Source organism: Tenrec ecaudatus, chromosome 17 (genome assembly GCF_050624435.1).
Source record: "Tenrec ecaudatus isolate mTenEca1 chromosome 17, mTenEca1.hap1, whole genome shotgun sequence".
In the NCBI taxonomy this organism is placed as follows: Eukaryota; Metazoa; Chordata; class Mammalia; order Afrosoricida; family Tenrecidae; genus Tenrec; species Tenrec ecaudatus.
This window is the reverse complement of record NC_134546.1, coordinates 27389401-27414834: the sequence shown is the minus strand read 5'-3', so window position 1 is coordinate 27414834 and position 25434 is coordinate 27389401. Positions and strand designations below refer to the sequence as shown.

The window sequence follows — 25434 nt, the reverse complement described above, 5'->3', positions numbered from 1 at the left end:
ACATCTTTAATCTCCAACGCCTTAGGACTAGTCTGGCATTAATTCTTGTAAAAGCAGTTTTAACCACAGACACCATAAAAAAAAAAAAACCCAAATACACTGCCATCAAGTCAATTTCAACTCAATTATATGGTTTGACAATGAATGTAATCATAAGTCACATTATGGGAAGGACTCAGAAGGAGGTTTAATTACAGTGGAGAAGGCTATGTGAAAATGGAACAGAGAGATATGAAGCCGCTAATTGACCATGAAGATGGAGGAAAGGGCCATGAGGCAAGAAATGCAAGGATCGCAGCTCTAGAAGCTAGAAAAGGTAAAGCAGAGATTCTCTCATGAGACTCCCAGTCACATGGTGCTGAAGACCACTTGGTTTCAATTCAGCGATACAGATAGTGTGCGTTATTTTAAGTCACCAAGTTTGTAGTAACATGTCACAGCAGCCAAAGGAAGCTACAACATCAACTAACCAGGAAAAGTGCAAGATACATGTGATTTGGATTTTCATTAGCACCACATACTAAAATTTGAATCGACATGGTTAATATATTGAAGAGTACCTGTCCAAAAAAGTATAATTGTTTCTAAGTAAAAGTTTCAAAACCTGTTTTAGAAGTTACTTGTTATTGCTATAATATTAAGAGTTATGTAATATTAACGGCAGACACTACATTCTTCAAAGCAGCAGCAATATTATTTAAAAAGCAATTTTCTGTGGATAAACAATGAGGGGACATGAGTGTCACTAAGATTGACAGGAGCAGGGCATTTATCAGGTTAGATTTTGTAATATTATATAAGAAGTAATTATTTGGTTTCTTAAAAGAGGTCAGCTTATAGAAAAACTAAAATGTTCCCATAAATTATCCTGTTCTTTCAAAATGCTCTTTGGTGAGTGGATTTTAATCACAGGTGATTATATGATTACAGATAATGAATAGGTCGAACTATAAAGCAAGGTTTCAAACTGGTTTAAACTGGTTCAGCCATGATAGACAAAGTAAAAGCAGAACAAATCCAAATTTTAAAACTTTGGGTGATCTAGAAGAGGAAAAAATTACGATTTGCTGTCTTGGAATGAGAACGTTCTAATGAGAAGCCCATAGTGGATTTTGTCATGACCGGGCCATTAGATCAGTACTCTAGGACTGTGCAGAGTAACACACATACGAAGGAAGCCATGCACTTGGCTGACATGTCTGCGCTGGATACCATAGTTCCCAACCCAGCCAGTCAAGAGACGTGTGCCTGTGCCATGTGCTTGCTGGCCGCCCTTGTTTTCTAAGAGGGGGATTAAATTTCTAGCAGGGTTTTGACCTGAAAATTTCCCTGTTCTGGTTAATGCTCCAGTTCACCAATATTTTAAAAGTATGGGTTCATTTCAGTGTTGAATGACCTGTCATGCCAGCCATGACTGAACCTGACCGAACTGGTTTGAAGTCTTGATATAAAACTAGGTTACTTCTCTAAAATGCTACAGTTTCCTATTATACTAGTGTGGCAAATGGTAATGGAGGGGGACTTGTGTGACCTCATCTGGCTTCCCTATTACCATGAGGCAGGGGTCAGATATGCCTCCACAATCCATTTTTCTTTACCTACTCTACGCCAACCATTCCTCCCACAGCACTCTATTTCTATAATGGGTACAGGAACTCAGTGCAATGGCCACAATAAAGTCAGACAATACTCACAACAAAGAGGGAATTATATCCTGGTGGGAACGTGATAACAAGTTGGGCTGCTAACCACCAGGTCATTAGTTTGAAACCACCAGCCCCTGCAGGAGAGGCTGTCTATAGCCCTAAAGAAGTGGTTCTCAACCTTCCTAATGTGATCCTTTAATACAGTTTCTCATGTGGTGGTGACCCCCAACCGTAAAATTATTTTCATGCTATTTCATCACTGTAATTTTGCTACGGTTATGAATCGGGTGACCCCTGTGAAAGGATTGTCTGACCCCCAAAGTGGTCACGACCCACAGGTTAAGAACCGCTACCCTGAAGAGTTTTAGTCATGGAAGAGTCAGAAGTGAATCATTTGGTTTGTTTGGCTTACGAAGGTAGGTAATAGGTTATTGCAAGTCAGGAACAGCCTACAGCAGGGATATAGTCATTGGTTCAAAGCAACACTGCTCCCCAGCCAGCAGTCAGATCTCTCTCCAGCCTTCAATCTCTCAGCCACAATGCCCCTTGGCCTTTACCTGCATGGAAGGCAAAGCCATCATGCCTGTCGCTCCATCTCACAGTTCCAGAGTCTCCAATCAGATGAGAATGAAGTACCCCACCGCTTTGATGTGGCTCCTCTGCATCTCTGTGCTATCTTTGTGGTTCCCCTGGTCCAGGCAGCCTCCACCACTTTGGAAATGGTCGTGTGCATGCTCCTCCAAGTGGCCCTACATTTTCTGTCTCTGTTGCTGGTTCAGAGCTGGCTGATTCTTATTGCCAGGGACAGGGTTAGGGTGGGTGGGTGATAATGAAAGCTAAGGAGGGCCCTTTACACTCTACTTGCAGAGTCCCACCCACTCGTTTGGTGGGAGTTACAGAGATTTGGGTAAAAGTGTCACCTTAAGAAATTTCACTCTGCCACAACTCGATCAGAAAATGTTCAAAATAATTCTTAAAGACTGAAATAATGATTTTCATGAAAACATTTATAACTCTAAGGTTTCTAAGCATTTTATAAAGACTCATTTGGCCTGGTAAATATTTGATATTTAATTGTTCATATTTTGATAACCAAGTAACCAATTAAATACCGATATTAAACATTCATGAGAACCTAATACTTTCCTCTCATCACTAGTGTTTTCCAGAGATTTATTCCAAATAATAAATCTTATTAAGTAATGGAAAGGCAATTTTAAATATTCAATGTATTTTATAAAGAAACATTTATTATAGTGCAGGTTATGTAAAATGGGAATTATAAAATTCTTTTATATCTATTTTAAATATGAAGGGTATATTGTACCTAATTTATACAAATTTGGCAAATAGAAAATATTTTTAACAATCATGAGTATAATAATATTGAGAGATGGAAGGATTCTAGTTTTTCTTATTGTCTAATCATATATCTTTCTCAAGGAAATTTTTGACCCCAGCTTTTTCCTTCAAGGCTTCTGCATACACGATTTTCACCAAGTCACTTCCTGTTTTGATGGTAAGGCATTCACACTGATTTTGGTGCCTGGCCATTGTTTTCTATTGTTATTCGTAAAGACCCCTGGGTTACGCATGTGGTTTGCAATAAGCCACTAATGTAATAGTTGGCAGCTCAAATCTACCCAGCATCCCAAGGTAGAAAGGCTTGGAAGTATGTTTTTGTAAAAATTTCCAAAAACAACCCCCAAACCCCAAATGCATAGCTGTAGAGTCAATTCTTACCCAGGGTGGCCTGTGTGCTAGAGAGTAAGACTTCTCCTTAGGGTTTCCTGACTGTCGCCTGTACCGAAGCCGCCACTAGGCTCATTTCCCTTGGTGTCACTGGGATGACCAGTTCTGTACGGGCAACCTTTAGGCTAATCATCAAACATAAACCACCCCGAAAGCCCTGCAGAGAAGTTCTGTCCTCTAGCACGTAGGTCATCGTGAGTGAGAATGGACAGAAAGGCACTGGACTTATTTTCCCCTCCAACTATTATTAAATTATTTCGTGTTTTGCTTTTCACAACAAGTCTAAGAGGGTCTTCAGAGCTGAATTTAAAAAGAATCATTTTATTGGGAGGTCTTCCAGATAGCATAACCACCCATACTTCTATTAGATCAACCGTAATTGTACAAGTACTGCCGCCTTTATATTCAAACATTTTCTTTCTCATTGAACTCTCTGAGATCAGCTCTCCTTTATCCCCCCCCTTACCCCCCAGGAAATCTTATCCTTATATTATAGTTATTATTATTTTATTTTATTTTTTGCCATATCTTACACTGTCCAGAGCTGAAATTTTTATTCACCTATGCAGTGCTGGGAATATTGTCAAGTGCCTCTTAAATACGTGAAATTATATGTTGAACGAAGTAAAAGTCTTTTCTTAACAACTCACTGCCATTCCATTGATCCTGATGAATAGCACCCCAATAGTACAGGGTAGAGCTGTCCCTGTGGGCTTTGAGACTTACCATATCCACTCGAGTATAAGCCAACCTGAATATCAGCTGAGGCACCTAATTTTACCACGAAACTGCATTTAAAAATGTGCTGAAAACCTCGGTTTATACACGAGTATATACGGCATCTCTTCACAGGCGTTGAGAGCTTCAGTTTTGAACTATTGCCTTGCTGTTTGCAGCACAACATGGAACTACTACACCACGAGGGCTCCTTCTCTTAACAAGGAGCCTGAGTTTTCCAGTGTCAACTAGCCAAACTGTCACTTACCAATCAGCTGTTTTCTCTAAAGTTAGGAAATTTAAGAAGATGTAAGAAAACTATCCGTTCATGCAGTTGATCCTTAAAAATAGAATTGTGATTTTGAGGGCTCCTATAATTGTCTTTCCCACAGCAATTTCATTTCAAAAAGATCTGCAAACTTTGAGCTATGTGCTCCTTCTGTGTATGTCTGAGCTCTGTTGACATATGGTAGGGAGGTGGGGAGGAGGCTAGGCAAGCTTTTCTTAAGCCATGATAGCAATGATGATGTGGGAAACATACAACAGGTATGTGATCCCAACCCTAATCCCACTATCACCGAGTCAACCCTGCTTCATAATAATGGTATCTACAGGGCAAAGTAGGACCACTCCCCTGGAGTTTCAGAGACTGGAGCAGATGACGCCATTTTCTCCCACAGAGCCACAGGTGTCTTCGAACTGCTGACCTTGAGGGCTGCAGCTCAGTGAGTAACCCACTCCACCGCCGGAGTTCTCTGTGTGAGCGCCACAGTTATTTAAAGCCACGTGAGAAAGGCATTGCTTGGTGCGGCAATCAGGCACCACCATGTCAAGGACTTCTTGGTAATACCAGCTGAATTGAATATGAATCCAAAACGCAGTGTTTGTAAGAGAAATGGCCTCATAAATGCTCTCTTCTACTTTCATGAAAGGCGAATTAAAACGTCTTTACAGAATACAACATTCTTCTCATTAAACTTCACAGAAGGACTCGGTGAAAATAGGCTTTCACCACCAGTTCCCTTCCCTTATCTTTCTCTCCAGCTGCTCTGATTTGCCTGAAAATCAACTTCTCGTGGCGGTGTCTGTTAATAGGTAATAAGACCAGTGATTTAAGTCACTGATTACGCTCGTTTGGCTTTCAAGCCATTCCAGCAGGCTTGTAGTTAGAATGATGATTGCAGCGATGAGTCGATGTGAGAAGACGGTAATTTTATACATTAATGCTCATTGAGCTTCTTAGAGTTACATTAGCTCTTGCAATAATACAAAAAGTGCTAATAGTAGAGGCATATTTATGAATTTCTGAAATACATATGTGCTCTTTAGCAAGATTAGAGGCCTCGACAGCCTCTTGGGATTCGTCTTGTGGTAACAAAATATGTATTTCCAGTACTGGTACCGGGTCAACAAGAGTCGCAAAGTGTTCTTGTCTCAAAATTCTCTAGCTCAGTCAGGCCTACTGGCTGTGCCTCCAAAGCCCTTCAAGGGAAACTCGCTCAGCTCTATACAATAAATAAATTAAATTATTAGAAGCCCCTCTGCCTCCTGATCTTTCCTCTACCGCTGCCACAATAGCTAACAGACACACTTTCCTTCCCTCGTGCTGCCCACGGAGTCTCCAAGACCTGGCTACTTACTCTGACGTGGCTGGTAGCAGTCGGGGAAGATGCATACTTTTTAATTGGGAGTAACTTGTTTTTCAAACTCTTTAGTGAACCATTACTTAGCATAAAGTCACTTTGGAATCAATTAAATATGAACCTTTGTCACATCAGTATTCATAGGCCAGCACGTAGGTGATTAAAGATCCTTGGCCTCTAAATATTTGACGACTAGCAGCACCAGCCTTTTAGGAAGGCTTATTAGTTGTTTTATACTTCTAGGGATGACAGCATGAAAAAGCAAAACAAAATGAGAGGCACCCCAATTGCCTCTAAATAAGCGTTCCCTCAGTAGTGGCTCAGACTACTCTATACTAGGACACCACCATCCTTCCTCTCTCTGCTCCCCATAACTCGTTGCTATTCCTGGGGCTTCCCACGTTCTTTGCTTCTATATCCTAGTATCTTTTCATTGACAGGCAAGATAAAAATAAATGAACTTTCCAGAAGTAACATGGAGACAGAGGCTGCAGAGCCATTGCTAAAATCAGCAAGAACACTGTGTCCTTAAGGTTTTAGCAATGGGGGAGATGGGCAGAATTGTATTATGGAAGAAATAAAGTGTAATTTGGCACTTAAAATGTTAAAGGAAATAAGTAAATGAGTGAAGATAAAATTTTCATTATCCAAGTGGGATTAGGCTGAAATATACATTTTATATGTAAGCTAAGCAAATGTTACAATGTTTAATATTTCAGGAAGAGCTTTTAATTTAATACATTTTTAATTGAACACATGTAGGGCGATGCATATGTGAATGGCATCAGTTTTGAGTGCTAGTTCATGATTGTGCTGTTGTGACGTGCAGCACCCTGCTGTCAGAGTCCTTACTCAGTGACCTCATAGCAGAGTAGAACTGCTCCTTTGGATTGCTGAGATTAATTCTTCATGGGAGAAGAGAGCCTCATTTCTCTCCCAAGGTGTGGTCCCTGGTTCACACCCATCTGTCTTGTGATTAGCAGCTCAATGCTTAAGCCATGGTGCCAACAGGGCTACTAGGTAATTGTGATAAAACAAAAACTAAACCCACTGCCATGGAGTTGATTGGGCTCATCGTGACTCTAGAGGGCAGAGTTAGAATTGCCCCTGTGAGTTTTCTGAGGCTGTAAATCTTCATCAGAGCAGAAAGCTTTATCTTTTCCCCACATAGCAGCTGGTGGTTTCAAACTGGTGACCTTGTAGTTAGAAGACCAATCAATGCATAACCCACTATACTACCAGGGCTGTTGGCTATTTTGATACTACTAACTACTGAGGACATCTTTTGCTGCACATTCTGCTGAGTCTCAATGCTCACGGAAGCAGCAGACAAGGGATCATCGTGCTGCACTGCATTGGATCAAGCTTCACAAGACCTTCTCAGAGGACTGAAAAGTAAGGGTGTTACTTTGAGAACTAAGGCACGCTTGGCCCATGGCATGGTGATTTCATATGCATGTGTAAACTGGACATTAAAAAAGGGAGAAAGAAGAATCAATTCTTTTCATTGTGGTCTGGCAAACAATATTGAAATTACCACGAACTGCTAAAAGGACAAACACATCCGTCTTGCAAGAAATATGGAGAGCGTGCTCCTTAGAGGCAGGGGTGGTGAGACTTGGTCGTACATACTGTGGCCACGTTGTTAGGAGAGACCAGACCCTGGAGAAGGACATCATGCTTGGTAAAGTAGAGGGGCAGTGAAAACAGCACGGCCCTCTGCAAGAGGGGGTCACACAGTGCTCACAACCACGGGCTTCAGCACAGCGACAAGTGTGAGGATGCTCCAGGCCTGGGAAGTGTTTCATTTGGTTGTGCACGGGGTCGCGAAGGGCGGGCAGTGCCTCCACACCTCCCAGCGACCACGGCTGAGGCTTATGGGGTGCATGACTTCCTCCCAACAGCAACGCTGTGAGGGAGACATTCACATGCTTGTTTTATAGACGAGCAAACCGAGGCTCACAGCAGCAATCTCCCTTATCACTCAGGCAAGCTGTCCAAGGTGGCACTGTGTGTAAGGGGCTGTGTTGACAGTAGAATCCAGACTTGCCTAACTTCAAAGCACTTTTTTTTTCTTGATGAAAAAGCCTATTGTCTCCTCACTTCTCAGGATCTACAAAGTGATTTGGAACTGTTCAAGGCATAAGGGAAAAACTTCTTTTTGCCTCCATAGCCACTGCAAAGGTAAGTTTTATAAAGATTACCCTTTGCTGAACTGCTTTATAATTTGGAGCTCCAGTGGTGGGATCAGCGCGATACTTGCAATAGGACAGTGCGGGTGAATCAAAGTGGCTCATAGAGGTTTACCTGTTCAGATGGCGCTCTTGTATTCAATACCTGGTGCTGTAGTGGAATTTAGTCCTTTACTAATTAAAAATGACAATATAGCTTCCATAAGGAAAAACAACAAATCTAAACAAACAAAAACCCAAAAAACCAAACACATACACACACTCCACTGATTAGATACTGAGCCTATATAGAATTTCTAAGACTGTAAATTTCATCTTTCTCTTGTAGAGTGGCTGGTGGCTTTGAACCAAGGACCTTGTAGTTAGCAGCCAAATACTTACTCATAGAGTAATAAAGATATAAGACTAAAATATTTATTGGCACTTTTATTTAGATCATCACTATAATTGAAAAGATTAACAATAGTTAGCTTTTATGTCAACTTGAGTGGGCCAGGATTCTCCCATGATATGATCTAAAATAGAGTGGTCAGCTTCATGAACGGATCTTCTGTGAAGCAGCCAAGAATAGAAGAGAGAATAAACCTCCTTAATCTGATCAGAGCCATGATATGATTGAACAAGTTTTCATTCGGAGTGTAGCCTACTCTTAATAGCAGTTGATGGTGTACTGAAGCTAGCTCATTCCAACAGCTGGCTTAGCTCCTGTATCTGGTTTGTTGACCTCCTGTTATATCATCTGGTGATACCAGGAGTCATCAGTGCACTATTGCCCTTGGATTCCTTCAGCCCATCTCAGATTCTTTCGGCTGGGCATTCCCCAGCTTGTGAGCTTCCTGTTTTCTGTTCATCATCCCCTGAAGCTACAACCATAGCTTTTGTTACTCTCACCAAATGACCTCAGCTTACATCTGACCCGCGGACTTGAACTGGAGTGGATTATGTAATATGCCTTTTCTATACATAGCTTATGGAACTTGTGCAGGGATCAAGAGGCAGTGTTGTGGACAGAATAAGGGAATACTTCATGGTTTAAAATTAGGAAAGGTGTGCATCAGTGTGTGACCTCTCACCAGACTTATCCAACCAGTATGCTGAACAAATAATCAGAGAAGTGAAATATTATGAAGAAAGTAGTATCAGGCTTATTAAGGACCTGCAATATACACATGACACAACCTTGCTTACTCAGAGTGAGGAGGATTTGAAGCACTTTTTGATGAAGATCAAGGATTACAGTTTACAGTATGGATTCCCACTCAATGTATAAAAGACCAAAAGCCTCACTTTGGCAACAATAGACAACATCATGATAAATGGAGAAAAGATTGAAGTTGTCATAGATTTTGTCTTGCTTGGATCCACAATCAATGCTCCTGGAAGCAGCAGTCAAAAGATCAAAAGACGTGTTGAACTGGGTAAATCTGCTGCATGAGACCTCTTCAGAGTATTGAAAAACAGGGAGGCTACTTGGCGTGACAGATTCAAGCAATGATATTTTCAGTCACCTCATATGCATGCGAATGTTGGACACCGAATAAAGAAGACTGAAGAAGAATCAAAGCTTTTGTATTATAGTACAAAGAACATTGAAATTATCATGTACTGCCAAAAGAAGCAACAAATCTGTCTTCAAAAATGGATGGCAAGGATGGTGAGACTTCATCTCACTTACTTTGGGCCTGTTGTCAGGAGAAACCAGCCCAGGGAGAAAGACAGCATGCTTGGTAAACTTGAGGGACAGTGAACTAGAGGAAGGCCTTTGACAAGATGGACTGACACAGTGTCTGCTGCAATAGGCTCCAGCGTAGGAACAATTAGGAGGATGCAGCACCGGGCGGTGTTTTGTTCTGTTGTGCACATTGCCCCGATGGACCGAAACTAACTTGATGGCACCTAACACTAACATCCATAGGTTTGATCCTCGCGCCAAATGACCTCTGTTCCCTTGGGAGGTCTGGGTAAGAAGGCAGGGGCGGCGACTGGTCGGATTATATGCCTCAGCCAAGAGTGCTTGTTAGCAGGGCTCATGGTGATTACGATCCTTCCAGGAAGAAAATGAGCCCTCTCAGAAGCAACAAGTGGGTGTGTCATGAGGAGAGGGAGAGAGAGAGAGAGAGAGAGAGAGAGAGAGAGAGAGAGAGAGAGAGAGAGAGAGAGAGAGAGAGAGAGAGAGAGAGAGAGAGAGAGAGAGAAGAGCCTGGAGTAAAGCTTATCCTTTGGAGTCAGAGATCCTTGATCGAGAAGACAGCATTGACCCCAGAAGAGAGGCCGAGGGGCAGGAACGGCAGAATCAGCAGTCAGAACATTAGACAAAATCTCAGACTTCTTCCCCTGAAGAATGAGGAAAGCTGAGTGCTTACGGGCAAGCAGCTGGATCCTGAAGCAGCGGGCTTCGGAACACTTAAGTGAGAGAGCTGGGTTTGCTAAGTGACTTCAAGTTGAGGCTTATCGCTAAGTGGCGTGCCCTTCAGGATTTATGCGTAGCCCCAAAGGAGTTTTGTAACACTGCCTGAGCAGGGCAGAGGGCAAGTCAAGTGATGGAGGCCCAGAGAGAGACCTGCAAGCAGACACAGCAGAGAAGAAACTGACTGAATAACTGTATCCTGAGCATGTCTCGCCTGAATCGCAAACCAGGAACTTCTCTCGTCAGCCCCGTAGTGTGAGCACCATCTGAGAGTCCTGTGTGTCCATGGCACCGAATTACAGAGCCCAGCGGATACGTAGAGTGCGGTGGGAAGGACAGTTGGTAGGCTTGGTGTCAGGATTGGTAGGAAAGTAGGAAGGCAGACACGTCTGACGTTGGCCTCCATAGAAATCAGCCTAAGAGGCAGGAAGAGGTCAGATGTGTTCCACCCCCCTCTCCTACCCCTCCACACACCATTTACTTAAAACGATTTTTCAGTGCTATGAGAATTATCTTTATCTCAAAAAAGTATGAAATGTATGTGTTCATTTTTCTGTGACTTGAGCTTAATGAAGACTGAGATTTGGGATTTTGCTGCTATTCTTGAATCTCTCACATCATCTCAACTTTAAATCACAGCTAATAACATATCTTTATCAAGAGCATTATAATGGATATTCTATGCCTGAACTTTAACTCAGTACACTGAATCATTTTGTAGATTTATTTCAGTCTGCAATATGAAGGAGAGCAGTAGCATTGTATTGGTGTAGGATTGTTAATGTCTTTCTTTTTTCCTTTTCTCCACTTCCTCCTGTCAAAGAGCATGCTGCCTCTATTTCATGGCTTCTAGTTCAGGCACACATGTGAACCTTTCAGGCAGTTTAACCCCTTGAGTACCTAATGCTTTGCTATTTAGAGACTCACATGACATCAGGCCATTTCACTGAGCCCAGGAGGAGAAGAGAAAACTCTTTGTTTGAGATGAAACACTAACAGAAAGGGTGAGTGTGCTTCAGGCCAGTAAGAGGTTGCAGTAACGTAGGTGAGGAGGATTCTCAAATGCGTCTTGATTCCTCTGAGGAGGATAAGGCAGCAATATTGCTTATGGGGAAGCTCTTAAAACCAAGCTGAAAAGGATCATGATAACTGAGCACACAGCTGCCATGGGGGATACAAAGCAGCTGGCTAGGGACTAGGTGACTCATAATAAAGACTCCGCAAGCCCCTAGACGGCATGTTTGCAACGTGGTTCAGGACACAGTATCAGGAAGCTGCTGCCAAAGCCACCTTTGGGATACCCATGCTTAAGTAACTCTGGATCTTAAGTTTAGGGGTTTTAGAAGTGCTATTTTTCTCATTTGTTTTGTTATTTTACATATGCTTAAATGTTTGGTTGCTAAATGAAAGGTTGAGAGTTCAAGCCCACTAGCTCCTCTATGGAAAATTGAACTAGCAATTCATGTCTCTGAAATTTTTAATCCAGGAGGACTCATATGGCTGTTCCTCCTTCCTATTGAGCCACTAGGAGTTGGAATTGACCTGACCGCCTACAACAGCAACGAGATTAGTTTGCCACAAGTCTATAAAAAATCTTTGTTCATTTCTTATCTTAAAACAATATTAAATAACTAAATAAATAGTGTAACAGCACTGTGTGACGGCACATTGAAGGAGCGTCAGGATAGACCAGTCAGGATAGACCAGTCCCTGAAGAAGAACATCATACTGGGTAACATGGAGGAGTAGGCCATCTACTTGAAGACAAGAAGAAGCCTCTTAATGAGCTAGATTGACACAATGGCTCAATCAATGGGCTCAAAAATAGGAACAGTTGTGAGGATGGCAGTGTTTGGTTCTGTTGTGCATTGAGTTGCTATGGTTTGGAACCGACTTGATGGCCCCTAACAACAACAGCATCAAAGAGCCTTGATGGCATAGCAGTTGTATGTTGGGCTGTTAACCATCAAGTCAGCAGTTCAAAACCATCAGCTGCTCAGAGAAAAAGACAGGGCTTTCTACTCCCATAAAGAGCTATAGTCTGAAACTCACAGGGGCAGTTTTACCTGGTCCTATAGGGTCTTTATGAGTTGACATTGACTCAATGGCAATGAATTTGATTTTTGTATTTGTATCTATGTCTATGTATTTTTAAAAAATTTCATGTACTTACTGAGACTGTGGATGGTGCAACAAAATTCTCAACTATTAGCTAGGTTGGTGGTCCAATGCCATGGAAGAAAAGACTGCCAAACTCTTTTCAAAAGATCGCAGCAATTTAAAAAGGAAAAACAAAAACTATGGGACGCAGTTTTACTAACACACATGGCATTGCCACATGTCAAGATCAACTTAATAGAAATAATTTTATATTTATTTACATGAGACAATTTCCAATCAGTCGCCATGGGCTTATCTCCAACTTGTGCAAACACCACATGTCATAGCAGTCTTGCTCTCCACATTTTTTAAGGCAGTTGTTTCTGGCAACTGAGCCCTAGCTCTCTCTTCTAAGGCGTCTATGCGGACACTCTAACCTCCACCCTGTGGGCTAGCAGCCGCCATGTGTGCAAAGCACTGGCATCATCCAAGGACTTCACTCCTTCAGTGCCATGGAGTCGATTTTGAATCATAGCGGCCCGACAGGACAAGGTGCAACTGTCTCCATGGTCATCTGAGATTGTAATTCTGTACCAGAGTAGAAAGGCTCATCTTCCTCCCAAAGTGCGGTTGGTGGTTTTGAACTGCTGACCTTGGGGTTAGCAGCTTACCATGTAACCACGAAGCCACCAGGGCCCCAGAGAATCTGCAGCTACATTAAATGGGATGATAAAATCGCATGTGTAATGTGACCCAGGGTTGCACAGGCGTGGTGGTTAAAGCGCACTGCTGAAGTGCTCATCATTTGTCGGCAGTAGATACCCCGTTTCCCTGTCAAGCTTGAGAACTTGAACATGGCTTTAAAACAGCACGCGTCTTTGTTTCTGTGGCTGAATGCCTAACCTGACATGAAAGCTCTATGATAAGGTGGTGTTTTCAGCATAACTCTCAAAGGAGCCATGTGACAGCGTGTGGAGTGCAGCTAGGGGGAGGTCTGGCTAGAGGTCAGAGGCTTACTGGAAGACATCAGGCTTTGCCAGAAACCAGAGGAGCCCCGGGTTCTCCTTTTTCAGTGGAAGCAGGTGAAATGAGGGAGTGTGAGGCATCAGCAGTACTCCGGGTACCACAGGTGAGTAGTGGGCTTGGTGCTTTCACCTTCGATGTTCACTTCAACTGCTGTACTTGGAAGCAGTCCAGGGGGTGATTCATCCTTCTGAAGTTGGTGGCCACACAGACTAGGCCCTGGGAGAATCACAGCAGTCAAAACCTGTTGCTTTTGAGTCAACTTCAACGCACGGCAACCCCATGCCTGCCAGGGTAGGATTGTGCTCCATAGAACTATTGATGGCTGCCCCCCACCCCCGCCATTTCTTTCTTCTTCTTTTTTTTTTTAAGAAGCAGTTTTCCAGGTCTTTTTTCTAAGGCATATCTGGCTGTATTCAAGCCTTCAACCCTGAGGTTAGCAGCTGGCTGTGCTACCTTTTTGCATCAGTGAGTGAGTCCAATGGGCAGAAGCTCATCTCACTTAGGAGGCACTTCAGCCAGCCTAGGTTCTGGGGGGTAGTGGTGCCTCACAGCCTTACCTTGGTTCTAGGGTGGTAACTTGTATCCACAACAAAGCTCCTCAGTTTATCTGGTTAGCAAACCTTCGAAACCTTCTAGGCCATAGGATGAACCAGTCTTAGATATACACTAGGGCACACTTGTTTCTGGATGTGGTAAATAGTTTGTCAACCCTCTCAGTGAGCTTCACTAGATAATATATTTTAAGATATGTTTAAAGGCACTAAAACTGTCATTGAGTGGATTCTGACTCATAGCCACCCTATAGGGCAGAACTGCCCTGTGAGTTTTTAAGATTGTGACTCTTTATGGGAGTAGAAAGCCCCATCTTTCTCCCATGAGGCTACTGGGGGTTTCCAACTGATGATCTTGTACTTAGCAACCCTATACCTGCTATGCCATCACATTCCATTAAAAGTACTAAAAGAGATTTTTAAAACAAAGAAAAACAAATGATGAGGCACCAAATCAGAGCCACATCAAGAGGCTGGATAACCCTTTTGTGAAGCTGAAGAGATGTTAGATACAATATAGGATGCTCAGGTGAATTTGAATTTCCTATAAGTTATGAGTAATTATGGGATATAAGTAGGTCTCATGCAATATTTGGCTTAAGGTGAGAGGATGGAAAGCTAACATCAAATAAGAATCCCAGAACAGCGAGGTGACAAAACAAAATGAAAAACCAAATAAATCAGTAAAATACGGATATGCCTTATTGATATATAAGGCATAATTTTACAGTCGAGTAATATTTTGACATTGATAATTTTTACAACAATCACATCTTATTCTTCTGTCCTAGGGTACAAGGAAAAACACCTGCAAAGCTTGAAAAGAGGATGACTGAGTTTGACAAGAGGGAGACATGTGGGATAAAATGGAGTCTTCTGTTTTTCATTTTCCAAGCATACGCACATATTTCCCCTCCAGGGGGAGCGAAGAAAACCAGACTTCCTCTTGTGATGTAGAAGATCAAAGAGAAGGGAAATCTGTAGAATTCTAGAAGTGGGGAAGTGGGGAGCAAACTGAATTATTAAGGGACAACAAGGTACAAAGAACAGAAGGAATGGCTGTGTGGAATGTGGAGCTAGGAGAAAGAAGAGATTTTCCAGTGGCTTCCAAAATGAAGAGGGAGAGCCCACCTTGCCCTCAAGAAGTTCCTGAGTGGTGAAAACTGTTAACACGTAACTTCTTACCTATATGTTTTGGGCTGAGAGTTCATCGGAGGCACCTCAGGAGAAAGGCACAGGGACCTACTTTCAAAAATCAGGAACTGCACAGCCCACAGGGCATAGTTACACTCAGAGTCACTCAGAGTCACCAGGAGTTGCAACTGGCTTGATGACAACTGGTTTGGGAAGAGAAGTAGCTAAGAGGAACGACCATGAATTCAGCCAAGCATTTTCAGCAATGTAGGATGAGGGCAAAATGAGAATCAATTATACAGTAGCAATGGGTTGCCACCCCTTGTCTCTCACTCTGTCTTCCTGCCGTGGCCTGTGGGTTCTGCGATGCTGGCAGCTGTGTCACTGGAGTTTCAAATACCAGTAGGGTCACCCGAAGGGAACAGTTTCAACAAGATGTACAGGCGATGAACAGATCGCCAAGAAGGGATAGGCACTGCACACTGGAGGAGTTAGCCTCTGAGAAACTTATGGGTAGTAGTGGTGCGTTGTCCAATACGGAAAACCGAATGAACGGAAGGACGCCACTATCAGAGATCGTGCCAGAAGATGAGCTTCCCAGGTCAGAAGGCACCCAAAAGATGGCTGAGGAGAGCTGCCTTCTCAAAGTGGAGTCTGACCATAATGTGATTGATTGAGTGAAGCCCGTGAAGCAAAACCTCAAGGACCTTCATTTGCCAACAGGGCACAACCCAGAATTAGAAGAAACAGCTGTAAAATTCTCAAATAGAAACTTGGAATGCACAAACTACAAACCTAGGAAAATTGGAATTTGTCAAGGATTGCAGTCTTCAATACGAATTACAACTCAGTGTAAAGAAGATCCAAGTCCTCAACACTTCACCAATAGGTGCTCTCATCGTACGTGGAGAAAATATTGACGTTGTCGAGGATTTTGTCTTGCTTGCACCCACACGCAATACTCATGGAAGCAGCAGTCAAGAGGTCAGAGGATGGATTGCATTGGTTAAATCTGCTGCACAAGACCTCTTGAAAGTGGTGAAACACAAGGAGGTTACTTTGAGGTTTAAGTTGCATCTCACCCAATGATGTTTTCAATCACCTCATAGGCACGTCAAAGTTGAATATTGAATGAGGAAGACAGAAGAAGAATCACTGTGCTTGAATGATCATGCCATAAAAGAATACTGAAAGTACTGTGGACAAAAGAACAAACAAATCTGTCTTGGAAGATGTACAACCAGAATGCTCCTTAGAGGCAAGGATGGTGAACTTTGTGTCACATATTTGAGGCATGTTTTCGGGAGAGACCAGTCCCTGGAGAATGACATCATTCTCGTAAGAACATGTCAGAGAGCAAGTAGAAGTGGAGCAAATACCTGAGAATGAGAATTAAACTAAGAGGTCACATAATCATACCTATGAATTAAGACATAGATATAGTGTTGAAAGTAAATATTCATTTTAGGTGTGAACTGAATATGAAATGAAGATATTAAAAATAAATTTAGGATTTTGATTCTGTGTTTTAAAGTTTTCATATTAGTATATGTATAGAAAGAAAACTTGAAGAGAAATTCCCTGGAATTGCTGAAGATGATTTTGGGTTGTAGCATGGTAGAATATAAAGGTAAGGTAAGATTGTAGCAATTTTCTCTGTAATCATATTGAAGGAGTTGTCAGAGAGTTTGTGGGAAAATAGAATGAAATGATAAGGGAACTTTTCCACAATTTCTTTGAAACCCCCTATACTAGTTTCATTTTGTATATTAAGAATGTTTAGTGAGAAAGAAATCCTTTTGTAAGCTTTTCTAAGCTTCTATTGCGGCACTTTATAGTTAGGCTAAGCTCAGTGGAGAACATGCAAACTTGGAGGCGATTCCCAAATGTTACATCTGAGGCCTCATGAGAAGATCCAAGTCTAGGGCACCACGGTTTCCAGTGCTGAGAGGAGTAAAGGTCCAGACATCTAAAGATGAGTATAGACTCTGAGCTAACTTAGACTGAGCCCTAAGCTGAGCACCAACTTAGAAAAAGAACAGTCCTCTCCATGCACACTCAGAAGAAACGTTCCTGGTTGAGGGAAATGACCAATTACAGAGGAATTGCTGCTCATTTTTCACTAGCAAACTAGCAAAGAATAGTTCTCTGTGCTAGAGAATCCTCCACTCGCACCCCATCCCACTCTTGCAAGCTTTAGTAGAGTAGACTTGATCTAGTCCCCTCATCTGGGAATTATATTTCTCCTTCCCTGCCAATCCACAACTGCTGTAGAGCTGGCGGGAAGTGTACCAGGCTCCTGCCCTGAGAAGAGCTCATCTGAACAGGAAAAGAATGCTCCCAAAGGAGACAAACGGGAAGATCTGCACCGGCGACTCCAACTGGAGAGATTTCACCATTAAGAGTGAAAAACAGGCACTCGCTCCCTGCTGATCCCACCGGCTCCAGGAAGGAACTTGCCACCATGCCCTCTCCACACCCGGTGCTCACCCGAGCAGAAGAAGGAGCTGTTGGACATTGCCCATCGCCCTGTGGCTCCGGGCAGGGGCCTCCTGGCTGCAGATGAGCCCACCAGAAGCATTGACAAGCGGCTGCAGCCCATTGGGACTGAGAACACTGAAGGGAACCGCTGCTTGTACCGCCAGCTGCTGCTGGCCGCTGGTAACTGGGTGAGCCCTAGCATTAGGGCGCCCTCTTCTTCCATGAGCCTCTCTGCGAGAAGGCCGACGGCGGGCGCCCCACCCCCCAAGTTATCAAATCCAAGGCTGGATCGTGGGCATCAAGGTCGACAAGGGAGTGGTGCCCCTGGCAGGAACGAGCGGCGAGACCACCACCAGGCTGTTTGAGCTCTGTGCCCAGGACCAGAAAGATGGCGCCAACTTTGCTAAGTGGAGCTGTGTGCTGGAGATCGGGGAACGTACCCCTTCAGCCCTCGCCATCATGAAAATGCCAACGTGCTGGCCCATTATGCCAGCCTCTGTCAGCAGAATGGCATCGTGACAATTGTGGAGCCCGGGATCCTCCACGACTGCTGACCTGAAGCGCGGCCAGTATGTCACTGAGAAGGTGCTGGCGGCCATTTACAAGGCCCTGAGAGACCACCACGTCTACCTGGAAGGCCACTTGCTGGAGCCCAGTATGGTCACCCCCAGCAAAGCCTGCACACAGGTTTTCCCACTAGGAGGTTGCCATGGCAACCGTCACCGCCCCGCCTCTGCTGTTACTGGGGTTACCTTCCTGCCTGGAGGCCAGAGCGAGGAGGGGGCGTCCATCCACCTCAATGCCATCAACAAGTGCCCCTGCTGAAGCCATGGGTACTGACATCCTATGGGGGAGCCCTGCAGGCATCTGCCCTGAAGGCCTGGGGGTGCAAAGAGGGAGCCTGAAGGTGACCCGGGTGCGTCCTTGGAGCGAGCCTGGCGGACAGCCTCGCCTGCCAAGGGAAGTAAAGTACACTGCAAGCGGTCAAGCTGGGGCTGCAGCCCCTCTTCGTCTCTAACCACGCTATCTAAATGGAGGTGGTGGAGGCTGCCCCTCAACACTCCAGGCCCCCGCCTCCTCCCATGCCCACCTCTTGATGGAAGGGCACCACCTGGGCGGCCAGAATCTGTGGCGTTCCTATAAAGGAACTATCTTTCGACACAAAGGCAGAATACTAAGAAATGTAAATCATAACTGAAAAGATGAGAGACATGGAGGGTAGCCCTAGGGGAAGTAATATGCAAATTGTCAACATTCCAGAGGAGAAAAATAAGCAGATGGAGGAGGAGGCGGAATCTATAATCAAAGGAATAATCACCAGCTTTCCAATCAGGGGCAGTGGGGGTGGGGCATAAAAGGACTTACCAAGTGCCAGGATGAAATGATGAAAACACACACATCTATCTCTGAAATTTCTGATCTCTGTGGACAGAAGGAAATATGTATTGTCAGATAGGACAGTCCACATATTTAAACAGAGGAACCAATTTTACTTTGACTTCTTGTGTGTCATAGTAGAAGCTGGCGAATAAAGTTTTTTAACTTTAGCCAGCAAACAATTGCAGTATAAAAGCCTTGCTGCCCCAAATATTACCCATAAGATGATAAAAGAAGAAAATTTTGAGACCTACTGGGGGAGGAAAGGAAGGTTAAGAATGGCGATGCAAGTCAAGAATGTAAAATCAACGTCACGGCATTTTACACAGACACGTTTAGGCAGGTGTGTGTTTCCAAGTGCATATTCTCAACAAACCAAAATAAAGACTTTTTTTTTTAATTGGAAAAAAATTCACTCTGAACCTTGCTAAGGAACCTTGGTGGCACAGTGGAGTTATTATTCCAAACGTCAGCAGTTTGAAATCACCAGCCGCTCCATGGGACAAAGACAGGGCTTTCTACTTCCAGAAAAGAGTTACCTTCTTTAAATTTCATAGGGGTAGTTCCACTCACTCGTATAGAGTGGCTATGAGTCAGAATTGACTCAAGGACAGTGAGGTTTGTTTTTTGGACACCTTGCTACACAGAGATGACTACTTCAACACGGTATGTTTTCTTTCAGTATTTTTTGATATGCCAACATTGTGAGAGGGAGGGAGGCAAGAAGGAAGCGAAAACTGGTTACAATTTAATGACAGACTATTATGTTGAAAGGAAGCCTTGGTGATGTAGTGGGTTACACATTGGGCTGCCAACTGTAAGGTTGGTGGTTTGAATCTACCAATTGATCTGAGAGAGAAAGATGAGGCTATCTGCTCCTATCCACATTGATAGCCCAGATACCCTATAAAGGGTCCCTGAGGGTCACAATTGGTTCAAAGGCAGTATGATTGGTGTCGGGGTTCAGTATTATGTTCTAAGCAGTGCCTGGGTGACATAAAAAATTGCTAGATAAAAAAGTTAGGGGTATGAATCTAATCACAGTCACCTCAGAAGACCACCTGGGAATTTACTTTCAAGGAATCAGCCTTTGAAAACCCTGTGGATGGAAGCTTTATTCTGACAAAGGGGATTGCCCTGAGTAGGAATCAACTTTGGTATCGATTGATTCAGTTCCATGCAATACTCTGAGCCAGGAATCCTCAAACCATGGCCCGCGGGCCACATGCTGTCCGCCGAGGACATTTATCCGGCCTGCCGGGTGTTTTTGCCCCACTTTTTTCCTTTTCAAAATAAGATATGTGCAGTGTGGATAGGAATTTGTTCAGAGTTTTTTTTTAAACTATAGTCCAGCCCTCCAAGGGGTCTGAGGGACAGTGAACTGGCCCCCTGTTTAAAACGTTTGAGGACCCCTGCTCTAAGGCCTTGTCATACATTAACTAATTTGGGTTTTTTTTGTAATTGCATGAGATATATATATTAAGAGATCCCTTTTTAATAGACAGAGAAACTGGAGCCCAGGATGCTTAAGAAAACTGGCCAAAGTAGCTCAGCCAGGAAGGGGCAGAGTCAGTCTCTGAATCAAGCCAACCCAGTCTCAGATCCATGATCTCCGTGCATCCTGCTTCTTGCACTCTGTGCTTACAAATATGAAAATAGAGCATATACTTATTAATTTATTCTTTAACCAGTCTCCAAACTTTGCTGCTTCATTAGAAGAACAAAATTCCTTAGAGATAGTCTACTGAAGAGATTGATGACCAGGGCCTTTTCTTTAAAGAGTTTGTTTGTTTTCCCCAATAGTTGCTCTGTCTTTAGTCTCTTGATAAAAAGTATTTCTCATTTTAAAAAACCTAATAGGGTGATATAGTTAACGTTTATTGTGCCAACCTGGCCGATAAACACGTGGGGTTAATTGAAGGGCGGAGCCATAAATGGCGTGATGAGCCTCGCCTATCTAGTTCTTTGGTCTCTTGCTTTCTGATGGTTGGACCTTACCCAGTTCCCTGCTTCAGTTGGCAAGGCTCACTTCCTGCAAGACATCCCCAAGGAGAAGCCACATGGACCTACCCTAATGCAGCTCTGGGTGCTGGAGCCACCGTGGGGAGACCCTGCCAGCACTGAGATGCTTACACATTCACTGACTCGGCTTTCCTCCTGCAGTTGGTGTCATAGTGTGTGTTTTGTGAGATGGAGGAGGACTCTGTGGATTAGTGTCGGACATATGGGTTAATGTTGGACTTGTGGGCTTGGGAAGCACTGGGTTGGGATATTTTGTTGAGGTGCACTTAACCTTTATATAAAATTCTCTCACTTATACATGAGCTTCTGTGGATTTGTTTCTCCAAAGTACCCAGACTGACACATAGGGTAAGTTACATTGTTCAGGAATAAGCAACTTCCCAAATCTAAGGTTTTATAAACAAAACTCACTGTCATCAAGTCAATGAAATGATACATCTGACTTGTGGTGCTGGACAAGAATACGGAAAGCACCATGAACTGATAACAGGACAAACCCCACTGTCTTGGAAGAAGTACAGCCCGAGTGCTCCTTTCAGGCAGGGATGGTGAGGTTTGTCTTAGGCACTTTGGACATGTCAGGCGAGACAAGTTCCTGGAGAAGGATATCGTGCTAATAAAGTGGCGGGGTAGTGAAAAAGAGGAAGCTCTCAAGGAGATGGATGGACCCAGTGGCTGCAACAATGGGCTCAAGCAAAGGAACAATTGTGAGGATGGTGCAGGACCAGACGTGTTGTGTTCGGTTAGAGCCAGGGTTGCTGTTGGTTGAGAATCACTTGATGGCATCTAACAACAACAACAACAACAACCTGAAGTCAAGGCTGATGCATTAGAAATGCCATAGGACAGACTAGAACCGCCCTTGTGGGTTTCTGAGGTTATACATCTTTACAGGAGGAGAAGCACTCATCTTGAGCCTGCACATCATCTGACAGTCTTGAAATACTGACCTTGGGGTTGTCCGGCCAATTCATAACCCACTGCATCATCAGAACTCCTTTAAGATTTTATAACCACAAAGCTTTATTCTTTGCGCATATTTCAGAATTCATCCAGGGTGATCTGTATGACTTCTCTGTGACTTCACCTCCTCTTTTCTGACTCAAGACCCCAGGTCAAGTGGTGCCACCCTAGAATGTCCACACCACTGAAGCTGAGGCAAAGAGTGCTCTGGGGAGTTTCGCCTGGCAATGCTTGGGTCTGGAAGCGGTACACATCACAATGCAAAAGTCTTTGGCTACAATTTGTCACATGACCCCACTCAATAGGATTGCGAAGTATGACTGTATCTGAGACCAGGCTATGGGCATCCTTGACTTTTCCATCCAAAATAAACTAAACATGTGGCCTTCAAGTCAAGTATCATCATAGCACGCCTGGAGGACAGCATGAAACTGGTCCATAGCATTTCCAAGACCGTTATCTTGGTACTTGAGTACAGATCTTTTCCCCCGAAGCTGTTGTAGGTTAAAATCACTGACCTTTTGATTAACAGAGGAGTACTTTAACCACTGCACTATCAAGCTCCTTTTGCTTCAAATTACCTGCACATAATTCATACCCTTATTCCTTGATCCTATCCACTCCAAACTATATCTTAATTAAGATTCAACCATCACCATTCCCTTAAGGCAAAAACATCCACTGTATATATCATTGGGTAGGCAGACCTCCCGGAATATTTGGGTCCCTTCTATATGAGGATAGGAAAGCTAGAGAAAACTTTCCAAGGGACCTTAACGTTTTACTGTTTCCCAACAATTCCTCAGAAAAGCATATAAGAAAAAAATAGGTTTCAACTACTAGGAAATTTAGTGTTTGTATTTAAATAAACTGTGGATTATACTAAAATTGAAATCTATGCTAAAAAGATGAAATGTTAAATTAGCAAATAGAGAAATGTATTATAATTTCCAAATTATTTTTTGAGAATGCAATTAAAAACAAAATACAGTACAATAACAACTTATTCACATCGGTGACATTAGGAAAATCTAAGTTAAGACAAATTAAAATGAAGAGTAAACAAAATTAAGTAAGCATGAGAGCAATCACATCACTTTTTACAAGATGTATAAATATATTGAATTCTCCTAGGCTAGGGAGTCCTGGTGGCATACTAGTGCAGTGTTTGGGCTGACAACTGTAAATAAGGTCACCAGTTCAATTCCACCAGCTGCTCCATTAGGAAAGATGATGCTTCCTACTCCTATAAATAGTTACTGTCTTGGAAACCCACAGGGCAGTCCTATCATGTCCTATCATACCCTGGAATTGGCAGTGGCAGTAAATTTCATTTTGGTATGAATTGAGTTGTCTCCCTCAAATATGAGCTGAAACACGAATCCCTGTTTGTATCATAAACTCTGTATGGAAAAAGGCTTTCATTATGGGAATGAGGTCATATCAGTATAGGGTGGGTCCTATACCTAATAGAATCCACACCCAGGGGAAAAGGAAGACAGCTGAAAGAAACAGATACATCTACAAGTCCAGCAATTTCAAGGCTTACTGACTAGAAGCTGAAATAGATAAGGAAGGATTTGCCCATAAAGCCCAATTCTGAATTTGGCATTTTAAGTTTTTGAATTATAGAAAAACAAATGTCTGTCTTTCTAAAGCTGCCTACTTCCTAAATTTCTGTTAAATCAGTTCCTAGGGAAAAAAGATAGCTAATGTAAAAATCAAGTCTAGTTACAGACACTTTTTACAAGAAAGTTTACCCAAATAGAAAGGCAATAAATAAAATGAAAGCACGGATGTATATATAGTAAATACAATAATATACGTGGCTAGATTAATATCAATATAAGAATCAAACTCTTAAAGCCCTAACTGTATCAGAAATATCTCATTCATGACACAATTTTTAAAAACAGCAAAACATACTTGACACCAATCACGTTTTGGTAAGGAGATAGAAGCCCTTCAGTAATTTGGATGAGAGCGGTGGAATTTAAGTCTTTAAAGTGTGCAGGTGTTATGTAGCCATGTATTATTACTAGAGAGCAGAGTTAGCGTTACAGAACACGTGAATAACAGTAGAGGACCGAGGCAGAAGATCCAAGGAAGGAGCAAGTTTAAAGGGCTCCTCTTCCACACACGCCTGAGCTTGACCTTGCACCGGAAAGGGTGTGTCCATATTCCACCGTGCAGAGTTCACCAAGGCATTCCTAGTCAAGGCAGCAAACCGAGGATGCTGCTCGTGAGGTGTGCCGATGTTTGCTTTACAGCTGTCTCAGGAATTCCTGAAACCCAATGGAAGTCCGTTGGAGCATCTCTGAGAATTGAGAGATATTTGCGAAGTGGTGTGGAAATTGGGTAAGGGGCGGGGCCCAGTGCCAGAGTAGGAAGAATCCAGGAATGCTCAGAAAGAGAAGCCCCTTCCTCCCATAGTGTCCCTCTACCATCCTCTATTGGCAAACTTTAACACTGGGCTAGGTGTCAAAGCAGTATGTTTGTAGGAGGTAGCTCTAGTATCACAAATAATAAAAAATGGATTTGAAATGAAAGGGCAATGTGACTTGATGGCAGTTAGTGTGGTTTTTGTTTAAACTTGATAACTGACACGGTATTCGGGGAGAAATTTATTTTAAAAATACTGCAGTATAGGGATTCAATATATTTCTTTCAGAATGTGATAGATAAATGAAAAACAAAATTTATAAGAAACTATATATAGTTCATGTAGAAATTGTGGAAATCAATGAAAAAGATCATACACTAAAATATCTCAAGATATGGCATCAAGTCAATTCAGAGTCATAGAGATACTATAGGACAGAGAAGAAATGTCCCTTAGGATTGCCAAGGCTTCAAAATATACAGAAGCCGACTGTCACATCTCGTGTAATGACTGGTATGTTTGGAGCAATAACTTTGGTTAACTGAGATCTTTAATCAGTATACCACTCCGACAACCTAAACTCACTGCCAATGAGTGGATTCTGACTCATAGTAACCTTATAAGGACAGGGTAGAACTGGTCCTGGGTGTCTCTTAACCTGTCACTCAATGGGAATGGAAAGCCTCATCTTTCTAGTGGTGACTACACTACTAGAGCTCCTTTTACAGATTTTAAAGACCAGAACAGATAAAATTAAATCAATAGCACTTCAACAAAGAGATAACTACAATAAAACTTAAGCATAATCATAAAACAAGAGAATTTTAATGAATAAGAAAATATTTAAAATATAATATCTGAATCCATGAGAAAAATCAAGAGAAATTATGATTGAACTAGAGATTAAAAATAATAAGAATACTCATCACGATCTATGTGATGTAGTTTAAATGTACAAATAAGTATAATTTAAAGGCTTAAATATTTAACAAAAGAGAGAAAATCATATGTGTTTAATGTAAGGAAAAATAAAAGAAACT

At 42.7% G+C, this 25434-nt stretch overlaps 1 pseudogene; it reads left to right on the top strand.

Moving 5' to 3' along the window:
- Positions 1 to 216: 216 nt before the first annotated feature.
- On the top strand, positions 217 to 18554 carry LOC142431049 (fructose-bisphosphate aldolase A pseudogene; annotated as a pseudogene).
- The last annotated feature ends 6880 nt before the right edge of the window (positions 18555 to 25434 follow it).